General features: G+C 38.3%; 1 pseudogene; it reads right to left on the bottom strand.

The window, feature by feature from the left end:
- Nucleotides 1-3345: 3345 nt before the first annotated feature.
- On the bottom strand, nucleotides 3346-4906 carry LOC133105013 (cytokine receptor-like factor 3; annotated as a pseudogene).
- Nucleotides 4907-7295: the final 2389 nt, after the last annotated feature.

Raw genomic sequence — 7295 nt, 5'->3', positions numbered from 1 at the left:
CTCACTTCATCCCAGCTTAAACTTCCCCCTCCCAGTGACATCAATTCCATTCTCTACATCTGCTTCTTTATTCCTGTCCTGCCCCTAGGTTCTTCAGAATCTTTTTTTTTTTTTCAGATTCCATATATATGTGTTAGCATATGGCATTTGTTTTTCTCTTTCTGACGTACTTCACTCTGTATGACAGACTCTAAGTCCATCCACCTCACTACAAATAACTCAATTTCATTTCTTTTTATGGCTGAGTAATATTTCATTGTATATATGTGCCACATCTTCTTTATCCATTCATCTGTTGATGGACACTTAGGTTGCTTCCATGTCCTGGCTATTGTAAATAGAGCTGCAATGAATATTTTGGTACATGACTCTTTTTGAATTATGGTTTTCTGAAGGTATATGCCCAGTAGTGGGATTGCTGGGTTGTATGGTAGTTCTATTTTTAGTTTTTTAAGGAACCTCCATACTGTTCTCCATAGTGGCTGTATCAATTTACATTGCAAGGATTCTTCAATATACACAAATCAATCAATGTGATAAACCATATTAACAAATTGAAGGGGAAAAACCATATGATCATCTCAATAGATGAGAAAAAGCTTTTGACAAAATTCAACACTCATTTATGATAAAAACCCTCCAGAAAGTAGGCATAGAGGGAGCTTACCTCAACATAATAGAGGCCATATATGACAAACCCACAACCAACATCGTTCTTAATGGTGAAAACCTGAAACCATTTCCTCTAAGATCAGGAACAAGACAAGGTTGTCCACTCTCACTACTATTATTCAACATAGATTTGGACGTTTTAGCCACAGCAATCAGAGAAGTAAAAGAAATAAAAGGAATCCAAATTGGAAAAGAAGAAGTAAAGCTGTCACTGTTTGCAAATGACATGATACTATACATAGAGAATCCTAAAGACTCTACCAGTAAACTACTAGAGCTAATCAATGAATTTGGTAAAGTAGCAGATACAAAACTCTTGCATCCTTATACACTAATGATGAAAAATCTGAAAGAGAAATTAAGGAAACACTCCCATTTACCATTGCAACAAAAAGAATAAAATACTTAGGAATAAACCTACCTAAGGAGACAAAAGACCTGTATGCAGAAAGCTATAAGACACTGAAGAAAGAAATTAAAGATGATACAAACAGATGGAGAGAAATACCATGTTCTTGGTTTGGAAGAATCAACATTGTGAAAATGACTATACTACCCAAACCAATCTACAGATTCAATGCAATCCCTATCAAACTACTAATGGCATTTTTCACAGAACTAGAACAAAAAATTTCACAATTTGTATGGAAACACAAAAGACCCTGAATAGCCAAAGCAATCTTGAGAAAGAAAAACAGAGCTGGAGGAATCAGGCTCCTGGACTTCAGACTATACTACAAACCTACGGTAATCAGGACAGTACAGCCCTGGCACTAAAACAGAAATATAGATCAATGGAACAGGATAGAAAGCCCAGAGATAAACCCACACATATGGTCACCTTATTTTTGATAAAGGAGGCAAGAGTATACAATGGAGAAAAGACAGCCTCTTCAATTAGTGGTGCTGGGAAAACTGGATAGCTACATGTAAAAGAATGAAATTAGAACACTCCCTAACATCATACACAAAAATAAACTCAAAATGGATTAAAGACCTAAATATAAGGCCAGACACTATCAAACTCTTAGAAGAAAGCATAGGCAGAACACTCTATGACATAAATCATAGCAACATCCTTTTTGACCCACCTCCTAAAGAAATGGAAATAAAAACAAAAATAAACAAATGGGACCTAATGAAACTTAAAAGCTTTTGCACAGCAGAGGAAAACACAAACAAGACGAAAAGACAACCTTCAGAATGGGAGAAAATATTTGCAAATGAAGCAACTGACAAAGGGTTAGTCTCTAAAATTTACAAGCAGCTCATGCAGCTCAATATCAAAAAAACAAAGAACCCAATCCAAAATTGGGCAGAAGATCTAAATAGACATTTCTCCAAAGAAGATATACAGATTGACAACAAACACATGAAAGGATGCTCAACATCACTAATCATTAGAGAAATGCAAATGAAAACTACAATGAGGTATGACCACACACCAGTCAGAATGGCGATCATCAAGAAATCTACAAACAATAAATGCTGGAGAAGGTGTGAAAAAAAGTGAACCCTCTTCCACTGTTGGTGGGAATGTCTTAAAAAAATTAAACTTGCTTTTCAAAATACTTTTGTATTCGTACAAGTGAAAAGGAAAAAAATTCCTTTGAAAAGAAACATCTGTAGACTCGTATAGTAAACGAAGACCACCATTTCTATACATGAAATAAATGCTTCAAATATATTACACACATTTAAATTTTCAAAAAATATCTAGGTTAGAGTCATGTGACTAGCTTGCCCAATGGACTGTAAGCAGAAGTGGTAGGTGTGTCTTCTGAGCCAGGCAGTTAAGAGCCTGTATCTTTTCTCGATTTCTCTTTCCCCCATGGTGCTTGTTTATTCAACTAAAATATCATTCATCAAACTGACATTAAACTGGACTGCAAATTGTAACCTACAAATAGTACAAGCATGTCACTGAGGCTGGATATGCACATGTGCACGTGACATCCACGTGAAATGGCTAACACTGCTGTGTATACCACTTCCATAGTAGTTTTGCCCTATAAAAATGCTTTAGACTATCTTGAATCACATGGCATAGAAACAGCACAAGAAAATTCTTTGATGATTTCATATGCTTTGTCAGGCATTTAAAAATATGCAAAAATTTTAATGCTTTTAGGACTTGTTTTACTGAACCTAAGATAAAAGTCAACTCTACTTACAAAACACCTGAATATGGAGAGCACACTCAACACACTTATGTGGAGAGCACATGATGAATATATATTACCAAACTCTGGCTTCTTTAGGTCTATTCCTGTTTTATTCTAAGCTTTATATGGTCTTGGATCCTTAAAATATGGAGATTTAATCAAATAACATTACATTGACTTTTTCCATTCTAATAACCAACTTTAAAAAGAAGCACAGTAGAAGGGTATAGCCCTTTTTATACATGGGTACTTTTAAAGTCAATTCAATTTTTATTGTGATGTGATATTTTAATGAACACTATGCTAAAAATAAAATTGACTGCATTATGGTTTTGTCTACAACATTTAAGTATATTATTGCTAAAATATTCCAAAATGAATCCAGTAAATATTTTCCATTTCCAATCGCCCAAGAGATTGAATCCTACTATTTTTATCAATTACAACTAAACCAGGTTAAGAGCAGCTGCCCTAAAACCCTGCAGACCAAAGCTAGTCATCCAAGAATCTAAAACACTAGCACTTTCCATTCAGGATGGAAAAATTAACATCCAGCTTAAAGAGATCTGAATGATGAATCAAGTAAGCAGTCAACAAACACTTCTCTGTTGTTCAAGCTAATAATTATTTGAAGCTTGAAGTTTCTGCCTTTGTTATTATTGGTGGTCCCTAGAGTCACAGTTTCAATGTCAAATGTGACAGTTTTATCAGCCACCTTTCCCAGGAATAACTGCAGGTAACTGATTAGTCATTTCTTTTCCATTTTCAAAAATGGCACTGTTTGTACTAATGCACACTGTCTGATGCTTCTGCAGAGACTCTTATTCATTCTGTGATCTGCCCACACTCCTATAATATTTCTCCCATCCAATTGTCTCTCAGTTTCAACTCCAAATGTTAATGTCTGTCCACAGAAATAATTTGGGGTGCTGGAGTTGGATTCAGAATCTTTCTGGAGTGTTCTACTTCTTCTATAGCTCAGACAGTGCCCTTCAAGGCCATCTTTCCACTCATGAGGCACCAATATGGGATGACCTATTTGGGGGATGCTTCAAGGACTCCGTTCCTGGAAGCCATCTCCTCCACCAGAAGTGATAATTGGGTTCTAAGAGCAATGCTATGAAGTTCATTTCAGCGCTGCATATACATCCTCAAAATGATTTGAAGTACATTTATGGGACTGGAGCCTGTCATCTTGGGCACTAAACTCATCATCCACCTTACATCATTGTACTGTCATGCCACCAGGGTTTTCTATTTTTTTCTTGTATCTGCACTGGTGGGTGAGATGCTGCAGTTCCATGGTTTAAAATGTAGTTTTTCACTATGTTAAGAACGGAGTCATTCAACTAGGAAGCTAGCCATGGTACATCATCCAGTAAAAGCACTTCTGGTAGTCTATCCAACTGAATGTGTGAGGCTTTTTTGGTAAAGCTCTGCAGTTTCTCACTCTGCTCTTATACACCACCAAGAATGGCAATCTCTCTTTCTTGGACTGTCCTCTACAGGGTTAGTTCCATGCTCTTTGACTTCTGGAATCATCTAGTGGCTTACTACTCTGTTCATTGGTGTCCACCTCTTGCAAAAGACCAACCGCTCAAACTGGAGCTTCCTAAGGGCTCCCTTTAAATCATTAAAATGCTATTCCAGGACCATCCTCTGGGAAGATGTCTCTTTGATCTCTGGGATGATGACTTAATTCTTTTCAAGTCATGGTCTTTTCTGAGAATCATGAGGGGTTTATAGACTGTATTCTCAGAAAAATGATCATCCATGCCCTGCCTCTGTGCCTCCTGCAGCCTCTGAAGTTCTGGCCCAGCTCCTGTTGGCGCCACGTTCTCATGGGCCTCCTGATGCTCAGGCTCCAACTCCTCTTTGTAGGTGGCATGGCTGGTGGTTGTGGGTATGGGTTCCTGACTGTTCCATACCTCGCTGAGCTGCCTAGCACCTGAAGCAGCTCCTTTGAGAGATAAATGGACTCTGAATAAAGCTGAAATGCTTTTGCTTTGATATGTTATATTGGAGTTGCTTTTAACATAACTTTTGCTCGTTCTGGATTGATTGGTCATTGTTGGTGATGAGAAAGAATAATAAAAACGATAATTTCATTTGGTGGCATATGGCACGGCTCAGCCTGTGGTAGATAGTAGGGATGTCTGGTGGGGCAAAGGGCCAGGTCAAATGGTCATTTTATAGCAAAGTAGTGAGTGAGTGAAGCTCATAGATCCCAACTCCAAACCCTGCATTCACTTAGCAGTTATTTTATTTTCCTTACTTCATCTGTTTTCTGATTACTTCAGTTGGTTAAAAAAAAAAACAAAACAAAACCTTTTCTGGTTAAATTCTATACAACTTCTGAGGAAGAATATTTAAGAAAGCTGAGTCAGGGGAATTAACACTGAAATGATTTTTATAAGCTTTAACAATATTATGACTCAGGCATAAAGTAATAATTTTAAATGCTATGAATGTTTTATGAGGAGAAAATGAGTTAGGCACTAAAGGATGTGGATTGCCATAGATTGCCATTTTGTATTGCATTCGCACAGCTCATACCTTGTCTAGAGTGATGACCTATAATTTTGGAGGTTAAAAAAAGGATTAACCTAATGTAGATTGAGATGGTCACTGATTTGTCTGTAAAGGGATTAACCCAGGGGATGTGTGAACTGCATATCTTCTGGTTATATCTGCGTGAGATGGGGTGAAATCTTTGTGTTTCCCTCCGCAGGGCTGTGGCCAGATGAAGGCCTTTGGTTTTCTCTAGCTCTGTTATTTGCCTGAGTTTCCAGGTCTGCCTGCTCCTGGAAGGGAAAGCAAATGTGGAGCAGACAGCAAGCCACCTCTGCCCTAGGACTAGGCACTTTCCAAGCTGTTCATGGAGCCACCCTTGCAGACTCTGACCTCCTGGTCTCTGGTTTCTGCTCATTCGGACCTGCCTACTCCTTTCTGTCTTAGTGGACTCTGTCCTCCTGGCTCATTGTTTTCAAGGACTGCAGAATCTGCTAGGTCTTTTCTGGTCCAGACCCTTTCACTCCAGGACTCATTCTGAACAAAAGCTTTGCACAACATGCCACCCTGCCCTTTGTTAGTCAATGATCACAGGCTTGAGGGAGAGTTTAGCTAAGTGAACTTGTGATCTTTATTGAATATTGAACAGTGTACCAGGCACTGTTTTAAATGTTTTACTCATTCAGCTCATTTAATTCTTGTGATGACCATGTGAGGTCTTTATTATCCTCATGGAGTAACTTCCCTAAGATCACACAGATATTAGGGGACAGAGCCAAGATTCAAATCCAGATAGTTTGGCGCCCAAAGGCTGAATTCTTCACCACCACACCATAACACCTCTGTAAATAAACACACAGGTAGTAAAATGGGAAAGCTAGAACATCAGGGTGAATTATGCAATATTTATTGTATTTGTATCATGTGCCAGTCTTGTACGCATGCAATGACAGATCTTGAGTTATATCAGATAATAATTTTATATTCTCTGAGTTCACAAGCTAGTGAATGATAAAATAAAGGAGAGTGTGATCAAGACTATATGAAAAATGCAGTCTGATTTGCTAAGAGGGCACAGGGGAAGGAGTGAGCAGTCCCAGGACAGAGGATCAGGGAATACTTCATGGTCAAGCCAGAGTTTGATCTGGATCCAAGCATAGTATTTGGGTGTTATAAAGGAAGAAAGAAGGGAGCAATTTTAGGAAAGGAAATAACAGAGGGAAAGTCCCAAGGGCACAATGTGTACAGGGGCAGTAAATAACTTTGGATAAGAATTAGAATGAGAACATGAAATAGAGCTGAGAGATGAAGGCCAGAATTTAGGAGACCTTACTTGCTGGGTTTAGGAGTTTGCATACAAATTAAAAGGTGACATAATTCAGAGGATTTGAATGTGCTTCAAATGGTTGACTGGACAGCAGAGGATGATAGAAATTGGAGCTAAGAGTAACCAAATAAGAGGTTGATACAGTCTCTTAGTTAGAAGGGTTATTAGGCAGTGGGCAAAGAGGGATGAATTTGAGAGCCATTTTATAAGCAGGAATAAAAGCCTTAGTGAGTGGATATGAGAGATGAGACAGAGTGAGTTGTCATAGACAGTGAGAGTCAGAGTGTCCAGGTTCTCACCCATAAGTCAGTAGCTTTTTCCTTCACCTTGTTTCTTAGCACACTTGACCCAACAAGCATAAAATGTGAGATCACCACCTCCACACTCTGCCTCCTCTGATCCTCAACAGAGGAAGAATATAGTTATCCTTGACTCTTAGATGACATCTAATCAAATCCTTCTTGGTAAAATATGAAATTGATACTGACAAGTGCCTACACCACTTGTGGAAAGTTTGTGAGTCTCCATTTAGAAATTGTATTAATTCTTACAGCCACTGTTTTTAAAAAGAGTCAGGAGGACTCCCAAAGTGGTCTAGATAGCCATAGCTCAAACAGAAC

The sequence above is a fragment of the Eubalaena glacialis genome, chromosome 14, assembly GCF_028564815.1.
Source record: "Eubalaena glacialis isolate mEubGla1 chromosome 14, mEubGla1.1.hap2.+ XY, whole genome shotgun sequence".
Lineage (NCBI taxonomy): Eukaryota > Metazoa > Chordata > Mammalia > Artiodactyla > Balaenidae > Eubalaena > Eubalaena glacialis.
The sequence above is the reverse complement of the archived record's forward strand: the minus strand, read 5'-3'. Positions and strand labels throughout refer to the sequence as shown.